At 39.7% G+C, this 25,178-nt stretch overlaps 1 protein-coding gene across 1 annotated transcript in view; it reads right to left on the bottom strand.

Annotated features, from left to right (window-relative positions):
- LOC108974481 overlaps window positions 1–25,178 on the bottom strand; it is an 81,919-nt gene that overhangs the window by 55,562 nt on the left and 1,179 nt on the right. The window lies entirely within an intron of this gene.

Genomic DNA, 25,178 nt, shown 5'->3' with positions numbered 1-25,178 from the left:
TTCCATGCTCTTAGAAGAGTATTTATTGTGTGTCACTATTTTTATAAGCCTATATACAGTTTCCAGGAGCATACTGAATTTCCTCCTATAAGACTTGTGCAAAAAGATTCGCAAATTTTGTATTTCTTAAGAAGTGTTTATTTATTCACGAATATCTACTTTGTCTCCTTCCAAGTGAAAACCCCCATATATGTTGCACTTCTGCCAACGTTTTTTCCAATGATCAAAGCACTTAGGAAAAAACTTTTAAAAAACTTGTTCTATTTCTCCTCCTCTCAATCCCAGCGTGGCGTCATTCTTACAAGAGCTTCTTCAATTTTGGGAACGAAAAAATTCAGAACGGACTACACTTTGAGGAATACCGTGGTTGTGGTACCCTTAATGTGTTTTTTTTTTTTTTTTTTTTTTTTTTTTTTTTTTTTTTTTTTTTTTTTTTTTTTTTTTTTTTTTTTTTTTTTTTTTTTGTTTTTTTGGCCAAATAGTGTTATCATAATACAAAAGCTAATTTTCATCATTCCAAAAATCTGGGCGTATCTGAAGCATTGCCTCACGCAAGTTGCGCATAACTTGCAGGTAATACACAAAAGCTGGCCGACGGGGGTTAAGCTCGAAAATTCTAACAAAAGGTTTCAAGACCGGAGAATACTATTGTAGATTCCCCAGAGGTGATCTAGTGACTGAGGCTCAAATTATGGAGGGAACACTTCTCCAGCCTGCTGAACAGCAGTAAACGCATAACGCCAGGAGATGTTGAATCCGATCTCCCAATCGATGACGATGGAGCAGACGTTCCATGGTCCGACCATGAAGCAGTTCGAATAGCAATTGCAAGTCTGAAGAACAATAAAGCAGCGGGGGCTAATAGATTGCCGGCTGAGCTATTCAAACAACCGTCAGGAAATCAACAACTGAAAAGAAATCGACACACACCACCTCTTCGTCGATTTTAAAGCTGCTTTTATGCCGCGACGCCTGAATTTGGTATCTTCGCAAACACGGCTGTATAAACTGACGTTGAGCAGCACCAAAAGCTCCACTAGGATCGCGAATAACCTCTTCGAGCCGTTCGATGCCAATTCACACAAGGCGAATCCCTTTCGTGCGACTTATGCTATCTTTTATAAGAGTGTAAAACTGCTGGCGTACGCCGATGCCATCGATACATTGGCCTAAACAACAGCGCCGTAAGTTCTGCTTTCTCAAGGTTGGACAAAGAAGCAAAGCAAATGGGTCTGATAATGAACGAGGACAAAACGAAATATACTCGATGTTGCGAGTATTCGAGAGAGGTTCTGCGGAAGATTTATGATCCTTTACCAATGGGCTAAGGCAAATATAGCACTCAACTGAACGATGACGTTATACGACGATATTGCCAAATTTCAGCGAATTAGAAGACAGGGGCCCTGCTGGCTAAGTCATATTGTCCGAATGGACGAAAACACTCCAGCTTTGAAAGTATTCGACACAGTACCCGCCGGGAAAAGCAGTAGAAGAGACAGATCTCCATTCCGTTCCACTCCAAGAACAAGCTGGGTCATTAAGGACTGAGTTCAGTATCTCAGCAATGTCAACGCGACGCTGTTGTTCGTCGTAAGTGAGCAATTCTGGCGCAAAATTGGGGCGATTCGACTCATACCCAAATCATTAGTTCAAGTCGAAAGGCACAAGGCAACCGACGTGTTTACTTCCTCAGCAATTTCTCTAATAGTGACGCGACGATTGGCTAAAATCGAAGACGAACCGAAACGCGTCCATGCAAAACAGCTGGCGGAAACCAATTAAACACTCAAAATGTCCGACCTTGGCAGCATAAGTAAGGCATATGAGTATGAACGTAACGCAGTCGATAATCGAGTACACATAGCACGCGAAAATTCAAAAGTCGCGATACTTTTTTACAAATTTCGGAACTCGTTCAGGGATAAAAAGGACATGTCTCAAGCATTAAGCATAACTGTTCATGTCTGCAATGCTTGTATGTTCACTGCGAGCTATTGCTCCATAAATTTATGTTTGCCTCTACTTGGTTAGATATAACATCTTTTCTAGGTTCCTCGAACCCTAGTGCAAAGCCATGAACATAAATATTAGTGCGCATATAATTAAATGAATTAAATGAGGGTTTACAGCTACCGCAAAGCCACTGAAATATGGCAACTTATCCTGCTCCAAAGCGTGCTGAGTCCATGCCAAAAGTTTGTACAATTCACTCAAATATTTCATGCAATTATTATGCGGAAATAAAATTAAATTAATGGCTTCAGCTCAACGGAGATGGCAAAAAAGTTCGTCGTTTACAAGAAATTAAAAGTTCTACGAGCGCAGAAGGCACGTATGTGCATGTGTGTGTGTGTATATAAGCGGCAGCAGAAGCTTTTTGTCTCCGCGCCATACGTCATAAATCTGCCGGCGCTGTAAATTATCCGCTTTTTGTTGTGGTCGCCGGTTTAATAAGCGCTGCAAAGGGGAAAAGCAATATTTCACACACTCCACACACAAACGAACAGTGCCCTCGCCTTCTATGCTTTTACCCGTGCACTACTTGTGTTGTTACGGCTTTCTTGTTGTTTTTTTTTTGGCATTGTTGCTGCTTAAATTATGATAATTAACTGTGCTTGCCAACAGCAAATTGCCGCAACATAATTTAAAATGAAAGCGAACTCTTCCTTTGTCAAGTTGCTTGTAATTACCATTGGCTAACCGAATGTAATCACCGGGAAGCATGTTTTTTTTCTCTGGAACTGCTTTTCATGTCTGCAGAGTCTTCGCAGATCAACTTTATAGAGTTTTCAGTTAGTTCCGAGGATAAATTTTATGAAGTTGGCAACAGTTGCGCAGCACAACCTTCCTAAAAAAGCGCTGCTGGCTGTGCTGTTTCTGGTAATTGACTATTAGAACACACCATTTAACGGTGAAATTCAGTGATTTTAGTGAATTCAATTTAAAGCATAGACGGTAACTGCAGTACTGCGCCAAGTCCTAGCCAACACACTTTACGACACTCTTGCCTTGCACATTAACACTTAATCCCGCACCAGAGAGCTGCTCGAGAAGCGTGCGTTTCTGCGCAATTGAGATTTGCTGAAACAAAACCTCGAGTGACGTCACTAAGACACTTCACTTGCTGTCACTTCAACGTACTTGTCGACAAAAAAGAAACTAGAAAAAGATTTAAGCTGCAAAATAACAAAGGAAATGGCGAGTGAGCGTGAGTCTAGAATGCACGTACACACTTGCAAGTGTTGAGCGCTCTGGTCCGTGATTCTACTTTAGATTGATGCAAATGCGCACCGTTACTTGCGAAGCGTTCACATGAAGGTAGGTGTGTGAAGTGCCCACTAGGAAAACTTTCGGTTGCCAAAAGCGTGATATTTGCAGAATTTTCATTTATCATTTATAAATAACTAGAGGACCCGTCCACGCTTCACTGTGGCTGATACATAGATAATACTACTACTACCGTTTACAAGATTCCTATTAGTTGGATTATAACTATTAGTTAATGAGATATAGCATTTTTGGGAAGCAACTTGTGTTAGTTGACAAAAAAAGTGGATCATAAAGCCATTTCGTGAGTTAATAAAGCATTGCTTCTTTGGGGAAAATACTGTCGAATTTGGGCGCTGCATCAGGGAAATACACCGTTGAAAAGCTATTTGCTAAGCTGAAAACAGGCGAAATGACCAAAGAAGATGCCTCGCAAGTTCATAATCCTGCTTCTGAGAAGTGTTTAAGGCTCTCTAATTGGAATAAAGCCGAATTTTTGCGTCGGTGGTAGAAACATAGCTCCATCATTTCCCACTGGAGTCCAATCGACAGTCATTATTAGTGAATTGCACTTGATGAACCGGTTCTCAGGCGCGGAAAGACAAAAAAGTCGGCTGGAAACATTATGACATCAGCCATTTGGAATGCACTTGGGATCATACATACTCAACGACTGATTACTGAGCCAGTTATAATCTATTTCACTGCGCATTTGGTTGCAGTTTTTTCATCCCTTCCAAATACTTACTTAGCAATATTAGAGTATTATTTTTGAGGATGAAGTTTAAAATTGTACGCATATATTCAATTAATTCCTACAAACATGAATTTTGAACAAATGGTTATGATATGTAATTGTTGTTCCTGAGTTGTATTAAATTTTGGCATAAAGAGATAAAAAGTCTATCCTTACCCTGGTTCTAAGCTACCTCCCCACCAAATTTCTGCCGAATCGGTTCAGCCGTGCTTGATTTATAAATGGTGTAACTAACAACAACTTTCTTTTATATATATAGATTGGGATTTCAAATTAAAAATTAAAATTAAAAGCCAATCACATAAAACGTTAACTGATTTTGTTAATTTTTTTCACAGTTTTGTTTAAGCCATACTAAGAATTTATTCTTGTAGTGAAAATGTACGCAAATGATCACCGGCGCGAGTAGTGAACTAGTGACAAACTAGTTACCAACTAGTTACAAAATGTTTTAAAGTTATTTTTTTAAATTCGCTCAGCTCTGCGGATATAAATTATGACAGCATTAACCAAGAGATACGCTACAAATAGTGACAACAGCTAGATAAAACTTCTCCTCGGGGTTTTTATACGTAGTATATATCCATATTATATAGGACATATGTATATCAACTTTGGTGTAAACAGCAAAATATATGTGCTGTTATGCATTTACTATATATGTATATGTCTTTGTATAAGGCATCTACGTAGTCAATAGCTGTGAGAGAAGCTCTTAGGAAACTAACTGTTTTACAATTCGCCGGCACACTTTAATCCTCTTTGGGCGATTTAGATACAAATGGTGGGAAAGTGAGCTATTTAGGATGCAGGTACTTCTTACCAGAAAAAAATATGTTGTTTGTGCATGCAATCTGAATTGGTGAGTGAGATCCAACATTTCTCGCAATAACATAACATACATACATATGTATACCGCAATTATGTTTTGAGAAATTGAAACGAACTCAGTATTCGGTGAAGCTACAGGGTGAGGTATAGGAAAACAAATTAAATTTGACTAACAATAATGTACCCCGAAAAACTTCTCTGGCCATTTTTAGCTTGAAAAAAATTGAATTGAAATGCAAAATGGATCCGCTCCTGTCAACCTTCGCACATTTTGTACAGCTGTTTCCTAGGATAGTTTCGGAAGCCAGAACTGCGCTTAGTGATCAATGGTGATCAATGATGTTCGCTTTGGCAAATACTCGGAAACAAGGATCTACAAATGGCGATGGAATGACGATAATGTGGTGTGGATTTAAACTCTCCGAGCGCTTAGCTGGATGGAACGATTAGCCACAAATGCTGGTTTTTATTGGAATAAATCATATATAACTCGCGTTCTCCAGACTAGTGAGGCAACAGAAGGTAACTAAGGTCATGAATAAAAGTTTCAATCGAAACCACAACCAATTAGTTTATCTAATAAATTAGTCATTGTCAAAAAAAAAATTAACTTTACCTACTTTCTTTAGTATTTCCGAATAAACTTTCCTTTGGGCCACCCTGTGCATGCTTTAGAAGAATTCGACTATGAGTTTGTCTTTAATACTGGAGAGCTGTTTATGTGCAGCAGAAGGGCGAAAAAATACGAAAAAAACAAAAATTTGTTAGGCGAAAGAGCTGACAACACCAAATTTAAATATCTGCGAATAAAACAAGTTTGGATAACCGCGCGCACACACACATACACCCACACCAAACTACATATAAGCACGCTGCTAACTCGCGCAAGCTAAATGCAATTACTTCTTGGCAATCGCGATGATGCGCGACACAAACACGCACGCACACGCACACGCACACTGACGCGCCCAAGCGCACTTCGCACACATGGGGTTTGGCGTTAAGCATGGCTCTTGGTGTGTGTGTGTGGGTGAGTGCGCGCACATAAAATTGCACGCAATTTCCAACGCCATAAGCTGTCTGTCTGTCCTTCTGTCGCAGCAGCTGTCACTGCAGTTGCCCTCTGCTCTCTGCCCTCGGCCACCCACGACGCGCACAGACACCTGGCCGTGGTGTAGGTGCCACAGCTACATGCAAGTACACCTACCACTCATAAATTCGTGGCGCCACATTGTGGTGAATTGCAAGTACATGGCTGCAGCAGCTGCAGTTGTTGTTGTTATTTTAATCTCATGCCAGCCTTAGTGTGTAAAGCCACTATTATCTAACATCAAGTTGGATTATTTTCTTGGCAAAGCACTCTGCAGAGCCGAACGCGCTGGCTGTAGCTGGAACCCTTGTGGGTGGCGGTGGGGCTAATGGTGAAGCTGCAGCTTCGTGGCGAGGCGGAAAGAGGTGTCACTTTCATGGAGTGTTGAGGCACATTCGTGGCAGGCGCTTACAACGGAAGCGTTCGCATACATACTTCCATCTGTTGTTACTGACTGGTTTGTGTGTAATTCAACTGCGGAACTGTCTATGTTTTCGTTCCCGCTTGTAAACATATTCGTATATTAGAGCAGGTCGATATAAAGAGTGTCAAAGAAACTAGAAATTTCGTATGCGGGAAATATTCTCCGGATAATCTCAACAATTTCACCGTAGAGATTATGGTTCCAAAACCGAATGGAATATAATATACATATATATACATTGTATTGATTATTTGTCGGAATCGGGCGGTTCGGACAGCTTAGTCTATCGGCATAAAATTCGCTGAATCACACACGGCTTTAGACCCCTAGTCATAAAGTTGTTCAGAAAGTTTCGTAGAACATTTCCGGCATACGCAATTATGTACAAGAAAACTTGACCCGCTCTAATGTACAGATACCACTAAGGGGCGAAAGAGCTGACAACAGATACCACTAACGGGCTCCTACGAGTACATTGTACATTGCAGCCATTTATATTGAGAGAGGTTAGAGCTAAATATAAAACTCCATGTAAACCGCTACCAGGTTGTTCAATAAGTGTTGTCGTTTGATAAGAAAAATGCAATTTTATGTCTCAAAATATAATTTATTATTCAGTATAATATCACTGAACATTAACACACTTGCTCCAACGTTCCTCCAATCCCTAAAAATACGCTTCAACAGCCGTTATGACCTCTTCATTTGATAAAAAGCGCTTGCCACGCGTACATTTTTTGAGTACTGCAAACAACGGGAAGTCGCTGGTGGCCAAATCTGGTGAATACGGTGGATGCTCCAACAATTCGAACTTTAATTCATAAATTTTAGAAATTGTCAAAATGCTCTTGTAATACGGTGTATTGTCATGATGAAAAAGGATTTTTTCTTCTACAAATCGGGACTATTTTTACGAATTTTTTTCTTCAACAGCCCCAAAAGGCTGAAATAATTGTTTCACCAGTTTGCAAGTAATCCACAAACAAAATTCCTTTCGCATCTCAAAAAAGTAATGCCATAACCCTCTTGGGCGATTTCCGGACACGAACTCGTTTCGAAGCCAAACAATCAGTTTAACCACTTGGTTTGATTCAGGATCATGGTGACAGGCCCAAGTTTCATTCATAGCGATAAATCGATGCAAAAATTCCGCTTTATCCTTTTTAAAACGCGTCAAATGTTGCTTAGAAAGTCGCATTCGATTGTGTTTTTGTTCCATTGTTAATGAATGCAACACCCATTGTGCACACAGCTTTCCAAAACCCAAAATTTCACTCTACTCTAAAATTCTCTCAGCCAATCGACAATCTTCCAAAACCATATCTTATATTTTGGCTATGATTTCTGATGTTGATGCGCTTTTTGGACGTCCTTCAGGTGTCTCGGCCTCAAGGATTGTACGACCACGTTTAAATTCAGCAAACCAGTTTTCTCCTGTTCTAATTGTAGGAGAACATTCATTATACTCTTTTAACATTCGTTCGTGAATTTCTTTTGGTGTTTATCACTGCACAATATTCAATTTTTTTCCATTCCAAAAAAATACTGTGACACGGCCACACAAAATGGCCTGTAAGAAAAGAATGAATTGACAGACTGAAATGAAATTTCGCAACTCACTTTGGTGTCAAAAATTACTACCATTTCTACTTCTTTTTACTATTGTAGAGCACTGTTAAAAAATGGAAATAGCTTTTTCAATAGTGAAAAAACTGTAGTAAAGTCTGATGCCATCAAATAGTGAAAATGAGATTTAACGATTTAAGTTGACTCGTTCAAAAGTTATTCGCGGTCAAAGTTCAAGCTGGAATCTTAAAATATTATATTTTATATTTTTTTTATATATATATTTACTAAATAATGCCCAAAAATCAAAGAAATATCTTATTTTCTATGGCTTCTATTGTTTGGGTTTTATTTAGCACAATTAGAAAGGGCGGAAAAAAGACACTTGATAATAACATAGTAACTTTGTATTACTGTCCTTATATTAGAACTCAAAAACCGAAAGTCAACTCATTTCTTCAAACCAATGGCCATTATTTTTAATTGGTGTTGCCCACGATTTCGAAGAATTTCCTGAAAGCCAAACGTAATAATATGCGGAGTGGCTCGTATCAGTTCAAGTGGTTGATTTATTCAAAGCTGGCATTACACTTATTGTATATAAAAATAAAGATATGGGTGTATATTAGCATTTCTTTAAAAATTTAAGAAACAACAAAGTTTCGGCATAACGGCATATATGGCGTGCAGACTTTCCCCTTTCTGCATAAGTGTAATTGTAGAATCTTATGCCAAAATGCCTCACTCGTAACCTCGCACGTACTGTACATTGTTACGTGTATGTAGGTATGCGTGTATGTGTGTATGTGTACGTTATTACTGTTTTGCAAATCATATATTTTAGGCAAATTTTAGTTAACCTTGCAACCCCTTTCCGCTGCAGCGTTCACTCCTTTATTTGTTGTAACAAACTGATTTTTTCTCTATTCCTCTCCCCACCGCTCGTGCCCATGTGCAGTGCTGTAAATTATGCAAATTTGAGTACACATTTTGCATAATTTAATGGAAAATGACTCGTCGCTTATCTCGACGCCGCACAGTTTCCGCAGAGCAGGGGAAGGGAGCAAAAGTTTTTCATCGATGCTTGCTTTTTTCATTACTTATGTGTACATAAATTTGAATTTGAAATCTAAATAATTTACTTTATGTAAGTGTATAAAAGATCTGCTCAAGCACACTAGTAAAGGCCGTAAGTGAATGAAAAGGGCGCGGCTTAAAATGATGAGGGTTCCTTTGGGCCTCATATGCAAAGGCGTGTTTTTGCTGGAAAGGTTAACTTGAAAGTAAAATTTGTTAAAAAGCTGATTTAAGAAATTGCGATGAGAGTTCAGACCGTCGCACATATGCCCAATGAAATTTAAGTTCGCCAAAGGGGTAGATTCTACATGGTAATTTCTTGCAAAATTATAATGAAAATCTATGACGGTACACTTTTTACTTATGGGCAAGTCTTGAAGTAAATAATGATATGCCGTTAGCTGCCTTATTGGTAGGTTTTCAATTTGTATTTGTATTTTAAGGAGAGTTTTTTGTAGATTGGCTTATGAATCGCAGAGAGATGTTCGTAAAGGGTTCTAAGCTCTTCTTCGCGCTGCTTTTTGTTCAACCAGTCACCGAAACTACTACTAAATGTTGATAGGTGCGAATGTTGAAAGGTGTGCTTGTAATTTCACCCTCTGCTCCGCAAATTATATTGAATAAAACATGTTACGAACGGCTAAGTTCAGGTATAACCGCATATTTTACACTCTGGCAACTTGCAAGAATCAAAGCCGTTTCCTGTTAAATTTCGATAGTTTAGGACCTACTGAAGACTGCGTTGCCGTGGCAACACAAGCAATCGCTCTATATGCCGACCAGGCATGAGCGCCTTGGTGGCTTTAGGATGAGTCTAATGTGAGGCCAAGAAATTTGACCTCTTTTGACATCTCCAACTCCCTGCCCCCAAGGTTGGGGACCTCAAGCCCGGAAGAGATCTTCGCATAGTAAAAGGGACCACGGTAGTTTTTACCGGGTTGATACGCAGCCCTACCGTGTTACACCATCCTTTTGCTGGACTTAAGGCCCTTTGAGCTATATCAAGAACACTCTCTCTCAAATTTCCCTCGCGCCATTATGACAATATTATTTTTTTTTAAAAAGTGGTCCGATTCCTACCACCTGAAATACCAACCTACTATGAAGATATCTCAATTTTGCTAGAGTTATCGGTTGCACGGTTAGTCAGACACTCAAAATTAAACTCGTCTCGTCATTCAGATCAGTTATGTGTATAGTATTAATCGATATTAGTCGCTATAATTTTCGTTTCATACAAATAACCGTTAGGTGAACAAAACTGTAATGCTCTCTAGCAGCATGTTGCAAATGTTCCGTTATTAAATAATATGATTAAATGCCCTTTACTGGATTTAAAATTCATCAAAATTGCATTGATCCCTAATCGTGACTCTAGTGCTCACAAGTAGAGCCACAAACGTATCTTTAAGATAAATGTTGCTTATACGCACCGTTAGCCACAACGAAAATCCATCTAAATGCAGAGAAATACCATTCACGTAATTATATTACTGTGTCATGCCTACTGTTCTTCCAGTTGTGTTGGCTTTCTGCCGACCTTTTTTAAATAAAACAATCGGATTATATTTGTATTGAAAGGTGCGAATATGATCCCCAATTCTGGCATTTGAGCATTTTTGCATTAGCTGAGTCCAACCGTCCGTCATCTTTTCTTCACTTAATGCACTGCTTTTGTTTCGAATTTCACCTTTTCTAAGAAACCAAACCAAATCGTGTGCGGTGTCAAGAAATGGGCAACAGCAGACGGCCATGCTCTCACTCCTGGCTCGCTTTAATTATTCACGCTACGCCTCCCCACTGTGCTGGCTCTTTGCCTTTTCACTACCGTTTCACCTGCGTTTTGTGTACCTTTCGCTTCGCTCTGCTTTGCATCGAGTGAAAGGATTTTCCGGCGAGCCGCTGCTGGTGTCTGCGCTGCAGACGACCTCGCTTTATTCGCATGTCTTTCAGGCTTCGCAATGCCGCACAAAAGCATCTGGAATCGTTTCGTGGAAAAAAGCGGATGAATGCCGAGGAGACAGAGATGAGCGCGGCGGCTGGTGGCAGTGTGGCAACATAGTTGCAGATAGTCCGTGCTCAAGAGCCGCCGCCGGCGAAGGGTCGCTTGGCGGCTGAGGTTTCAGCTATTTCGCATTACTGCTGTTGTTGTCACGCAGGTGTTAGAACTCGAGTGTTCTCAGACGCCGACACTCATTCCACATTCTACGCCGCTCTAGTAGTACATGTGTGTGTGCGAATTTTGGTCCCAAACTACAGGTATTTGATTGTTTGCGATGTTTATACTCGTAGGCGTCTGTACGTTTGTTGTTGGGATTTCGGTGTTGCGGTGCAAACAAAGGCGTCCTGCTGGAAACCTTTTAGCCGTGAGTTCAACCCATAAATCTCTGTTTGAAAGGATTCGCACACATTGAGATTTGGTGTGACAATTAAAGAAATATTGTCTTTTTCAAACTTCAATTAGAACACAGACAAACGCACGTATCTTGGAAATTGGTTTTTATTGAGAATGCCAAGAGGCACTTAAAGCATTTTGGTTATATTGTAACTTAAATTAAAGAAACGCCAATTTTATTCCAGTGAGCGGTGAACTTGCTTAAGCCGCTTTAGTTTGAAATAATTTCAAAGAACATCCGTTTGAAGACGAGCTAAAGTGTGAAGGCGAACCATCCCTACTCAGTGTCGTGCGTTAGGTTTGTGAGCCGCCACGTAAAAAAAGCCGCCAATGAAAACTAACCCACAGACTCAGACGAGAGACCCCCTTTTTGCTGACGACCATGACAAACGCATTAAGAATTACGAATTGAGGGCATGCATCTGGAGTGTTCGGTCTCTTAATTGGGAAGATGCCGCTGCCAAGCTGGTTGATGTCCTCGAGAAAATAAAGGCTAACATCACCGCGGTCGAAGAAATGCGATGGACGGGACAAGGACTGAGACGAGCAGGTCCTTGTAGCATTTAGTACAGTGTCGGGAGAGAGACTCTTGGCGATTGAGTCTGTGGATGAACGTTTAGCCACAATCTGAGTTCTTCGATCGCTGATTTGTGCACATGCCCAATAGAAGTGAAGACCCATGTGACCAAAAACACCTTCTATGAGCTCTCTGGCTGTCTCCGGATCAAAAAGATCGATCATGTTGTGATAAACGGAAGACTCCTTTCCAGCGTTTTAGATGTGCGTACACTCCGAGGTCCTAACATCACAACAGACAGCCGAACGATTTTTTGCCCAATCCACAAAAAGGGAGACCCCACAATCTACGCCAACTACTGTGGGATAAGCCTCCGCAAGATGGCATATAAGGGTCTATCGAGAGTATTGTGTGAAAGACTAAAGCTTTATCAGCTCGCTTTACAGTATTTTCTGAACCAGATCTAGCTTACGTACCTTCAACTTTGCAATTTTTGATTAATTTTTGGTAGTTGTCCGACATGTGCTGGTCTGTACGCTACGATGTATAATGGCCACGAAGCAGGAAGCGCTCCCCGTTACAAAAAGGGGTCGCTGTAGAGTATAGAATGGTGCAGCATCATTCGAGAAGGTACACTTTGGTGGCCATTTTATTTTATACCTGCAGGTCCTTCAAACTACTTTTATTTTGCACTCTAAATTCCTCGCCTCTCTTCGAAAATGGTGTCATAGACATTAACGTATTTATTCGCTAAAATAGCTAATCTCGTCTGCTTGCTTTTATATTTGAATTTTTACTTCATATTCATATTTTTCTATTTTTCCGCAATTTTAAGTTATCCAATTTATTTTTACGGTTTTCAACTTATAGCAAGCAGTTGCTGGTACTTCAATCTGTACTAAATGATGCTCTTAAGTATACACGAGTACATTACAGTTAAGCTGCTGTGTCCACCGCGCCTTCTCCACCTCCATCGCCGACAGACACGTTCGAGTACTTTAATATCGACAGCTTGCAGCAATTGAGGTTGCAATTATTTTGAGATCAGCAGCAAGAGATCCGCTCGCACACAGGCAGACGTCCGTGAAGTCAAATCAAATCGAAGCGCATTGAAGTATCTGTCTTATCAGCGGAAGCGTTCGCTTGAATCATTGCATTTCAAACTGATTCCTTCGCTTGGCTACTTTGACGTACCGTTAGATAAGTTACGAGATAGTTTTTGTGGCCGCATAGCTTTGATATTTTTGCTGTGGGTTTCGACTTCGGCGCCAAGTCGTGCGTCTGCAATTACAGTCTCAAGCACTACCGTTACAGCGGACGTTGTCTGTGGCGCTTACACCGTTATTGTTGGCGTTGTAGTTCGAAAGTATTTACAGTATTTTCATTTCGGCTTCGGCCACAGTGGTTGCATGGGTGGCAGTGAAGGCGGCAACGCTGGCAGCGTTCACATGGTTGGTGGCGATGGAAGCCAAGGTGATGGCGGTGGCTTCGTTGCGAGTGCGAGTATTTATAAATTCCCGCACACACACGCACGCGGACGGGATAACAAAGAGCGCTCTTGTTTTCGAATCTTCATTTGCTGAAATTCAATTACACTTCTCCGGCGCTAATACCAAGTGCAACAAATGAATGGCATTTATTGGCAAATGTGAGCGTTTATTGTTGCTCGTGCTCGATACTTTTTCATTTTGCTTGCACAATAGTTTCACAGCAACGCCTTCGATTTATCCAACAGATACTTCTACAAATTTTCCATTTCGCTCTCTATTCTATTCTCTTATTTTTCGTTCGCCTGCGATTATTTTTCTTGCGTCACTCCGATGCACTTTTGTAATTGAAAGCTAAGCTCGCATCTGCCGCGCCGGGAGCGCATAAACGTTGCGGAAACGAAAGAGGGCATTCATTTCGTATCGATGTGCCATCGCAGTTTGTAAAAACGTTGTGATAAAAGGGTTTAGAGGCGGATGGACGAATGAAGTTTTCGTTTTAAGTGATCCGCAAGGACATCGCTTCTGTTGGCGTGCCTTAATTCATTATTTTTTGCCGGTTATTATCTCATAGTATCTTTCAGATTAGAAATTCTAGTTTTTATTTAGAAGGAACATTGTTTATTTGGAACAGCTTCTATCACATAATTTGGTTCTCAAAAGTGCAATCAGTTGTCTCACCAGAATTTTCAAAATCAATAAATACGCATGAAAGTTTGTTTGTGAGCGAAACGTCGGTGACCCAACATATAGAGTAATATCATGCCCGTCTGTACATTCTGTAATGCCTACTATATAGTTGTATCAATCTCACTATAGGTTACATGACGATTTTGCACTATTAGTTTGCCTACAGCATCAATAGTTTCGGAAGCAATAATGTATTTCGGATGACCTTCTCGAAATTCGTCTTTGAGTGATCTACGACCTCGATGGAATTCAAACTACCATTGATAAATACTGGCGCCTAACGATAATCACGTCTAAAGTTGTGGAAACTAATCGCATAAAAATATTCGCGACTTAACTCCACTTTGGTTGGGATGAATACTAAACAAAACAAATAGCGCTCTAAAGTCAAACCGTTTTCGTTTCGTTTTCGTTTTCACCGTTTGGCGCTAATTGTAGATTCCAGGTCCGTGGTCTTTCCAACGTAGTGGAGGTTTTCGATGGACTATGTTAATGTCGCCATATATCTCGTAGAGCGCATCGTTCTTTTGGCCGTGGCGAATTCTGCACGTAACGCAGAATCATCAGATGTTGTCATCGTGCATGGCTCTGCACCAAATAATCGTCGGCAATAACGAGTAACTTGAAGAATTTGGTTTTTGTTCGTCGACAGAGGGCTTTACTTATCAATTTCATACTTAGTCCGAAGTAGCACCTGTTGGCCAGAGTTATTCTGAGTTGGATTTCGAGTACGACATTGTTGGTAATGTTAATGCTGGTTCCAAGATAGACGAAATTATCTACTACCTCGAAGTTATGAGATATTTCGTCTTGCCCTCGTTCAAAACCACGTTATTCTGAGTATGTATAACAACGAAAATATCAGATTTTAAGTTAGAGTTGTAAGTTGTTAGATTGCTACTTTCAAATCCCTAAAAATTATAGACATTTATTAACAAACATTTTTTTTTTATAAATTATTGCAACTGATCTCCAAAATATTGAGTTTTAAAGTTTCTATAAGCCACGATGAATATATTCTTATCATACCATTCACAAAAAAAGATGTTTTACAGAAATTTGAATAATTTTTTCAGAGATTGCGATCTTGCTTTAGGTAATAACCTGTTCAAAATTTCATGAAAATATCTCGTGCAGCTAATTGCTATCGTGGCCCGATATCGGTGGTTTCACCAAATGAGCAGCTTCTTGCGTAGAAACGACGTGTGAAACCTTTCAGCTCAATATCTCAAAAACTGGGAGACTAGTTCACGCATATACAGACGGATAGAGAGACGGACATGGCTTAGTCGGCTCAACTCGTCATGCTGATCATTTGAGTATATTTTTACAGGGTCTCTGATGCTCTTTCTTACCATCTTCATGACAAACTTAATTATCCTCTTTAGCGAAAAATTAAGGCCGGTTTAGAAGAAATTAAGAGTTCTCAGCACTGGGTCAGTTCGGTTGAGAAGAAATTTAGTGACCACACTGTTTGAGGCGTTTAATTATTACCGCCATTGAACTTGCTACAGTTCAAATTCGATTGTGGGAAGAGCATTTAAATTGATATTTAATTTCAATAAGTAACTTAATGAAAAATTCAATTTTAAGTGTGGCACAAAATGAGTCGCACTTTCGCTGCGTTTCATGCCACAATTCGGCTTATTGACTCACGTCTCAAGTTTGCACATTTTTTATTCAATATCTTCCCTGAACTTAAACCCCTGTCATTGTATGTCTACGCAGCAGTCTCACATCCCCATTGATTTAGCAAATTGGGCCGCTCCGTCTTTTTCATGTCTTCCACTTTATCGCCTCTTCAAATGGCAGTTTCGTTTAATGAAAGAAAATACCGCAAAAAAAGTACGTTAATGCAAATTTATAGGGAAATCTATGGAAGAAAACGCAGCGACCGTAAAGAATATGCTAAAAGAAACTGGCGAATTGACAAAATTGGCAAATTGAAAAAATTAGCAGAAATTTGAAAAATGATCAAAGACTGACTACGCGAAAAGTTGGCCAAATTGACATTTGTACCGTTTTGTGCACAACATGCAGATGTAGCTACAAGCCACAGTGTGGCGAATGGCAGCCTCCTTGCCAAACCACACACCACTCAGCACACTGCTGAAGCAAGAAAAAGCACGAATAAGGAATGAAAAACGTCGCAGTGACAGCGACAGCGACTGTCTGCGTGTGTCAGAATGCCCCCGTTGCTTGTTGCTGTCGCTTTGTTTCCTTTTGTTGGTTGCCGCTGTCACCGCGCTAATAATTTCCGCTCTCCGGAAGCGCTCGAGTTGCACCATCTGCTGCGGCCATGGTCTGGCTCCTGCAACCGTCCCCAAAGCACATCATGCAATTTTTCACTTGTGGTTCCATTTGCAATCGCCTTGTCTGCATCTGAGGTCCTAGAAGCGCGGAGCCACCTCAATTTATATTATATAAATACATGCAGCTATTCAATTTTTGAATTTGCTAAAGTTGTTGCAATAACGGTTTACTAGACGTGACTTGACATGTACCAGTTCCCTGTCTCGATTTGAATTGCATTGCAGGGGGAGGGCTGAATCGAATGTCATGTTGCATTTAAGAAAAGACAGCGTGCATTTCGACCGAAAGAAGTCAATCCAAAAGCTTGCAACTGCTTTAAAAGCAAGTTTAAGGCATGAGACAGTAAAAATGTCAAACTTCCGAAAAGTTGATCAAGAGTGCTGCTGTGTACATTGGAAAAACATATCACAATTTTGTCTCAAGTCATAATCAGAGGTTTTAGAGAGCGCGAAATTACCCTTCGGTTCAGTCTATGACTAATAAAAGTTGACTGAAAAGTAAAAGAAATTCTGTTAATGAAAACGAAAAAATTGTCTGACAGCTTCATTTCTATAAATAGTTTTTGCTATATTTGCATTTAACGAATCCAAAAGTGTTTTAGGAAATATATATTTTTATACTCTCGCAACAATGTTGCTAAAGAGAGTATTATAGTTTTGTTCACATAACGGTTGTTTGTAAGTCCTAAAACTAAAAGAGTCAGATATAGGGTTATATATACCAAAATGATCAGGGTGACGAGTAGAGTTGAAATCCGGATGTCTGTCTGTCCGTGCAAGCTGTAACTTGAGTAAAAATTGAGATATCATGAAACAATTTTTTTTGCAGGAATTTTTTCCTTCAACTGGTACAAAAGGTTGCAATAATATTCTTTATTAATTGTTTTAAGAGTTTTCCATTAAACCACAAACAAAATTCCTTTCGCATCCCAGAAAACTGATGCCATAACCTTCATGGCCCAATTCCAGGCACGTACTCGTTTCGAAGCCGAACGAGTTAGCCTCTTGTTTCGATTCATGATCATGATAGACTCAAGTCTCATCCATAGTGACGAATCTACTCACAAAAGCCACATTATCCTTTTTACAACGCAACAAATGCTGCTGCGAAAGTCCGCATTCGAAAATTGCCAAAATTTCACTTAAAATATGGCTAAGACTGCCTAATGAGATGTTAATCGACGATCTTCCAAAACCACATCCTGTATTTTGGCTTTGCGTTAAAGCGTTATATTGAAAACCATAGTCGTAAATTAATTTAACGACATCTTTAGTAATCAATCCCAGCAATCATATTAGGAGAAATACTGACTTTCGGGTCTTCCTCCATTTATCTATCGCTTAAACCATTGGTAAGTACGTTCAAGCTACAAAGACCAATTTGAAATATATTGAGAACATCTATTAGTATCAGCCTATTATAATACTGAACTTCAAATTAACTCAGCGAGCTAATGATATTGGAAAAGTTTTTACTGAGTAATTTTGATTTTGATGTATGAATTTCAGTAATGGCTTTATGAGCTTCAAAACAAAAAAAAAAAAACAAAAAAAAAACAAACCCGAATTAATAATTCTCCGTTGTCTATGTCACTTATTTAAAAAGTTTTTGCTTCATCGACCACATAACGTCAGAAATGATTTCATTTTCGAACTCACACATACCCGTCTGTGTCAGAAACGTTTTGAACTCTTTATTATACTATTAATCACCAAAAATTGCTGACTACAAAAACTGCAATTTCAATACACCAACTATTTGTGTTTCGCATCAGTATTGTCTGCCATTGTCGCTGGTGATTGTGTTGGGGCATTCAAAAGTTCACTATTTACTGTCGCTGGAGTGCTGCGGTCATTGTCTATTCCATGTGGGCAAGTGCAAATGGCAATGATGTAACAATATTATTCGCTGCCTCCAAGCCATGGCAATTGCAAATGTTTACTTACCCTAACACAAACACTAACAGAAACGCAGACTCAGACAAGCAGACGAAGTGCAATTACAAATGATAGCACCCTGTGGGAATTGGATCAGACTGGAAGGTCACTAAGGTCTTGGAGAACTTGTTTAAAAATTATTGAATTGATATTAGTTGACTTCATTTAGCCGTTACTCTGCTCGCTTCTGTTGCTTGTCAAAAAAATTACATGTAAAAGCAACAACAAAGTTAACGAGTTGAATCCGTGCGAGAGAGAGAAAAGGGCTCGTTAAAGTGACACAACCGCTATCTTCAGAGAATTTTGCTCCTTTGTTTTACATATTTTAGATCAGTATTCGTCGTAAGACATATTAAAGAAGGGTTGCACCGAAAGTGCTGTGAAGAGTTTCCTACAGGGTGACGCCGAGCTGCAAAATGTAATTGCGAATTCTGATGTGCTTCGTTGCTGTTGTTGTTCGGCTATTGTCATACATTTTTATTGCCTGCACTAGCATCACTATTATCAGAGTTTTGTAAAACACAAATAACGAACAAATAAACAAAAATAGAATGCGAAATAAATGAACAATTGAAAATTGTGTGCAGCTGCAGCAGTACAATTGTTGCAACAATGCTGCGGAGAATGGCAATTGTCCAGAACGCTAGAATGCTTATGTTGTTAGTGTCTTTTGGCACTAAAGCGGTTAATGTAAAATGCTCGGCGCTTGTGGGAATGCACTTGTATGGCGAGCACCAAGTTGGTGCAATTGTCGCCACAGAAGAGTAAACAAGCGCATTTGCATGGCTTCTCAATCACGCCTCATTTCGCCTCATTTCCTGTACCCATGCAAGCAGCCAACTTATGTAAGATAATCATTCGTATATATGTATGTGTGAGTGTGTTTGTATGCAAATTGAGTGCTGGCAATTAGAAACACTCTACATTGGCTGTAAGAATCCGGTCTCGGAAGTTGACACCACTTCCGACTCAAGCATTTGTTTGGTTTAGTTGCTTTTGGTCGGTAGTTTGGAGAGAGGCGTTAGGAGGACAATGACTAAGAAAATGGCAAATCGCATTATCAGCTCGTTTAGTGCAAATATTACTATTCGAGGTTAGATAAAGCTGGCAGACTTTTAATGAAATGTATGAAAGTGTATTGAATCCTTCGTCAGCATAACCAACTCTAACACCCCTCATAAATTAAAGAGTTTCCATACAAACACTTGGCTGTGATAGGTCAGTTTGGATGACAATTAGTAGCTCCAATGTCTGAAAAACTGAGGGCAATTTTTTTTTTTTTCTAATAATTATTATTTGAACAAAATGTCGCCCAAATAGCCACCACAGGTCCAGGTCCACAGGTTCTACCAACTCATTGTAAATGTCAATAAATCAGACCACATTCTACCCATGCCGGATTTCAAAAGACACTTCTAGGTGAGGATACCCTCTAGACGAGAATTCCAGCACAGTCCTTAACTGCAAGCAGGCACTGACCTCACAAGAAGACAAGCTGCAGCTAGACTTGATCTGGGTTCTCGACCAGAAGAACATTTTCGTTGCCGAAACGACGAGTTGGCAAAGGCAGGGACTTTCCTAAACGAATCCGATGCAGAGTTAATACTAAGCCCGATTAGATCGATCAAGCGAAAGCTCAATATACAATTTCAACAATCAGCAAACAACAGATAGATAAACATAACAAAATGCAATATAACTAAGCAGATATATATAGAAAAATCTAAAGATTTATTCAATTGGTCCAGGAGCAAGATCTCTAAACGAACTGCGACTATAACAGGGCATTGGAGACAAAATATGACACAAATCCGTGAACAAGTATGACGACGGCCACGAGCTGTCAAAATGTCATGTCATCAATATTGGTAGATGCTGTGCATTCAGATAAACAATCATGGCTAAATCGGTACTCATTTATACAGACATTTTTTTGGGTCTTCGACGATTCTTTTTGGGTGTTAAAAACTTCGTAGCCTTAATATAACTATTTTCGAGTATAACAAGGCACAACATCTTCAAAAGCTTTGCATAACTCTATTTTCACAACTCATGTATATACTTTGGAGAATAGTGAATCGAACAAGCAACTGACAAGGTGCATTTACTGGCATAATGAAATAGATGAGAAATATTCACGTGTCCCCTAGAATTAATAAGTTTAATTCATATCCCAAATTTATTGTTCGGTGCAATTCATGTATGCATGTACTTCAGTGACCTACCACTTGGCACCAAGATTCTAATCAAGCGACCACACGAACACAGTACAAACGCATGTGAACCAATGCAAAGAGAGGCTCGTACGCAAATTAAAGGCTAAATCATATTTGCCGCCTCGCTTGTAGTCAACTGAGAAATTAGTTAGAGAGAAGCCAAGCGTTTCAGCAAATGTAAGCAATTTCGAGAAAAAAGGGGCGCACCTCATTGCCATAATCGCAGCAGGTTCTGAAGCAAGCAAAGTAAAGTGTAACCAAATGCTGAAAGGTGATATGAGTGCCGCGCAAAGGTGCGGCGGAGGCAAGTGGGCACAGCGACACAGCGGCAAATTGCAGGAAGCAAGAAATTCAATTTGCCAAAGACACAAGTGACAACAGTTGTTCAAACTTTTGTAACGCTTCACAAAGTCAGCAGTTCACAGTGCCAGCGCTTTGCGCCGCAACACGCCCCTGCTTGGCTCTGTCTCCGTTCATACACACTGAAACGCCTAGCAATTCTCCAGCAGCGCAGCAGCAGAACTTTTATACTTTTGCTGCACTCTGAACTTTTGCAGCGAGTATGCAGCAACCCAAACACGCCAAAGGAAAGGAAAAAACTGCAAAACAAATTGAAGGATTCATGCAGGGCGGCAGATGCAAATGCTCGCACGGAACTGGGTCGGCTGCAGCTTGTTGCATGGAAATGATGGTAGGCCACAAAGTATTCTAACAAATGGCTTAGTTTAACTGTAAAGTTTGTGAAGAGCAGTAAAATTGTCTTGTTTGAGCAGGCACTATCCTTGTATCCCGAGACAATACAAGGCAGGGTGTGCAGCTTCTCGAACTGGCTGTTAACCACGAAAGTTGCCGGAATATATATGTGCGTCGAGTATCTTGCTGACTGCCTCGTTTAAGCAAAAGTAAATTTTTGCAAAATTAATGCCGTTATAACATGCAAAGCTATGAGGGTATTTTACAAGGCTCACGTCTATGGCTGCATGTAAAGAGAGGGGATAAACCGTTTGGAATTCTGTTGTTCGCACTCACTCCCGTCTAATTGCGCATATGTACTCGTATAACGGTTGTTACGGTTTTAATTTGAGAAATACATTTGGAAGTTTGACATTGCCGTCCAAGGGTCGACCACTATTAATACCCACTACCGAGTGACGAGTGACACTTAGCCCCACAGCCGATTCGGCAGCGGCGAGCTGTGAAACAATTTGGGAAAAATCTAAATAACGCACGGAATGCGTTGCCCACACACTTCGTGTTGTTGTTTTGTTTCTCAATATTCACATGCCCACATATTTCCGGTTCCATTTTCACTGACGGCATTGAACTATTTTGGGATGCGTGAGTTTTTGCACATTATATGTGATGTGCTCTTGGGACATATTTAGGAAATATTTCTGATGGATTTTTGTTTTCAAATTTTTCCTTACCCTGGCAAGACGCTTCCTTCAACGGTGCATGAAATTGCGGTAACAAACAAAAAATTCGCTCCTATTGATGTGGTTTCATTGCATGGAATTGCATTATGATAATGGGCTGCCCTTTCATGCTGCCGCACGAACGGGAGACCAAAACGGAACGTAATAAAATGGAAACAAAATATCAAATGGCAAATCTGAATTCTAATGTTTAGTATAATAAAAAAAAAATCGTACGAATCGCATTATCTTTTGGACAAATCACGGAGAATGACAAATTCCACATAGCTATTGTTGTTGATTGTTGTTGTGGTTGTGCTCTTTTTCCGAGCCGCTTGCTGCTGCTGAGCTTTGCATAGCTCTGCTTTTTACGCCGTTTATCGCAAGACACGCACAAGTGTCCACAAAAGCCTTCGAATTGCAAAGCAACGCAACAAAAGGGGGGGAAATCTTAAAGAAGAAGGAAATAAATAAAAACACAATTTTAAGCAAATCCGCGCACATCGTGGGACCGCCTTAAGCTGTTGAACTTCCCTTTCGAGAACATTTAAATTATGTGTAATAGCCGAGAAAGTGCGTTTCATCAGGATAACGAAAGATATCGATATCGACTCACCAGAACTTCCGTGAGCTGGGTTCGAGTTGTTTAGGGCGAATGATTATGCTGTTAAACTGTATACATAGTTGGCGTAAACTTCTTTTTGTGCGATATTAGGTATTATATAATATAATATATTGAAGTAAATTTTTTATTTGTTTATAAAAATACGTGTCACGTATTTTGTTCGCGATGAACTCCTAAACTACCGAACCGGTTTTAGCAAAATTTAGCACACTATGTCCAGTTTGAGGCAACTTGGAAGATAGGATAGTAAAAATAATTCATAAATAAGAAATACAGTGAAAGCTGAATTAAATGGACGCTCTATTAAGCGAACATATCCATTAACATATTGACCGGTCCGATAATTTGTTGATATTTAGTAAATACAATCTATTAAGCGGACAATTCCCGAATATAATAGATAGTGGAGATTCCATAGCTTAAAATTCTATAACTCGAAATTCTCCATAACTCCAACTCTTGAATTAGCAATATAAATCCAATTGTATGCTAATTTCCTCCCATACTTAAAGGTTTGTTTGTGGATTATGGTGATTCGAGTTAAGAAAGTTCAATTGTAATTCTATTTTTCAGTAAAATACCAAGTCTTAACGGCCATTGTCTCAATGTCTGGTTCGCAGGCAGTTAAGTTCTGGTAAACTTAACCAAGATTCCTTCTTTTGGTAAAGAACCTTTTTAACTAGAACTGACAGATGCTGTTAACTTAACTGAGAGAACTGCCCTAAATTCGTTATTTTTTCCAATGAAATTTATTTGTATGAACATATTCCAAATTAAAAACGTTTTCGCCTTTATCCGTAAATCAAATTTTCACTGTACTGAATAGCTTCATACAATAGAATAATAGTATAAGATATATACCATGGCAACGCGTGGCCGCATCCACTGGTACTATATACATATATTTATGTACTCAGTGCTGCCCGTAGACCACTGCCCCGTTTCTTCGTTAAATTTCATATTCTATTGCAACATAAAAAGTCGTGTACCTCAAAAATCTGATAAAAAAAGAAGAGACAATAAGGATTAATGAAACATTACGTTTGCATATATAAGTGTTCATCATTGCTCAAGACTGTCTGCGTTGCAAATATTTTGTTCGAAACCCAAATTCGAACGGGTATCAATCGTGTATTTTATAAGCGTGCCAGCTTTGGAAGTGAGCAGAAATTTGCGGAAAGCAGATATAAAAATGTTGAACACGCACACACACACACATATATGCACACTTGTTGTTCAGCTACGTGAAACAGATTTCAAATATTTTATCGTTATAATATCTCCTATAAAATATCCCGATTTTTTACTTTACAACTTTTCTTTAACTTTTTGGGGTAGCTTGTCTTCTTTGGCGCCAGTGTGCGGTCTAACCAAAAATGAAATCAAAACTTTGCTTGAACTTCGCACGCACACACACACGTGCGGACATATGTAAACCGCTGCAAATGCTCGGTTTGCCTGCGATGACGGGGAAGCAGATCGCACCAAATTGGATAACGACTGGCGATGGGATAACTTTCGCTTGCCGCTTCTGCGTTGCGCATTTATTGACAGGGCTATCACTGTCTATCTGTTGTAGTTTTCTTTATGTGTATACGTAGTATGTATGTGTATGCTTCGACAACAATTACTGTACTCAAACACAAAAAGATTGCGAGCTAAGCGCAGCGCAGCGTATTTGAAAACTCTGAACTAAGTTTTTTCATGGGGTTATAAAGATATTTCGCTTTTGTATACACACAAGTACTTATATAGTATATGTTCATATGTGGACTTGTAAATATATATGCACAACACTAACAACGCGCACATGTCTTGAGTTTGGGCAACTTTTTGTGCCCTTTCGTTATTAGATAGCGAACACGAGCTGCTTCAAAGTTGCCTCAAATATCCTTGAAATGTCAAATATCGCCGGACAGTGACCGACATGTACACACACATGTTTACATACGCCCGGAACTCTCTTCCCCCACGCATTATCGGCGTTCTTGAGCTTCATCGGGCAACCACGGTGCTGTGGTAACCCAAACGTGCCGAATTGGCGGCCAGTGGACAGAATATCACTGCGCTCCACTCCCTTAATTCGACGTTTTTATTTCCTCATATCAGCAGATAAGCTTTCAAGGATTGTCAGTCAACTTGATTGCTATTCCTTTCTCTCTACCCTTTTCTAAGGATATGCCCGGAGCAAGGACTGCATGCGCAGATAGTTACAGTCATTTTCAGAATTCAGTTATGGGTTTTGTTTTTATATTTATCACTTGTTGATCTGCTAATTTATGTAGCATTTGAGCTTGTTCAAAAACTACGCTTAGATTAATACATAGAGACAACGTGAATCTTAAGTTGAGATTTACTTTCTTAAGCTTGTTCAAACCTTGAGAAACATATTCTCTTAATTCGTATTTATTCGCCCATAAGATAAAGCCTTTTTCTTCCCAAAGAGCGTACTAAGTATATTACACGTCCATACTGGGTTTCCCCAGAACAATTTGTCCTCTAGCAAATAATAGTTCTCCCAAATATCCGAAACCCTTATATGGTTTCACATTACACATTCTTGAGGGT

Source organism: Bactrocera latifrons, unplaced genomic scaffold (genome assembly GCF_001853355.1).
Source record: "Bactrocera latifrons isolate USDA-ARS-PBARC rearing strain unplaced genomic scaffold, ASM185335v1 scaffold_56, whole genome shotgun sequence".
Classification (NCBI taxonomy): domain Eukaryota; kingdom Metazoa; phylum Arthropoda; class Insecta; order Diptera; family Tephritidae; genus Bactrocera; species Bactrocera latifrons.
Note: the sequence above shows the minus strand (reverse complement) of the source record. Positions and strands in the feature narration are given on the sequence as shown.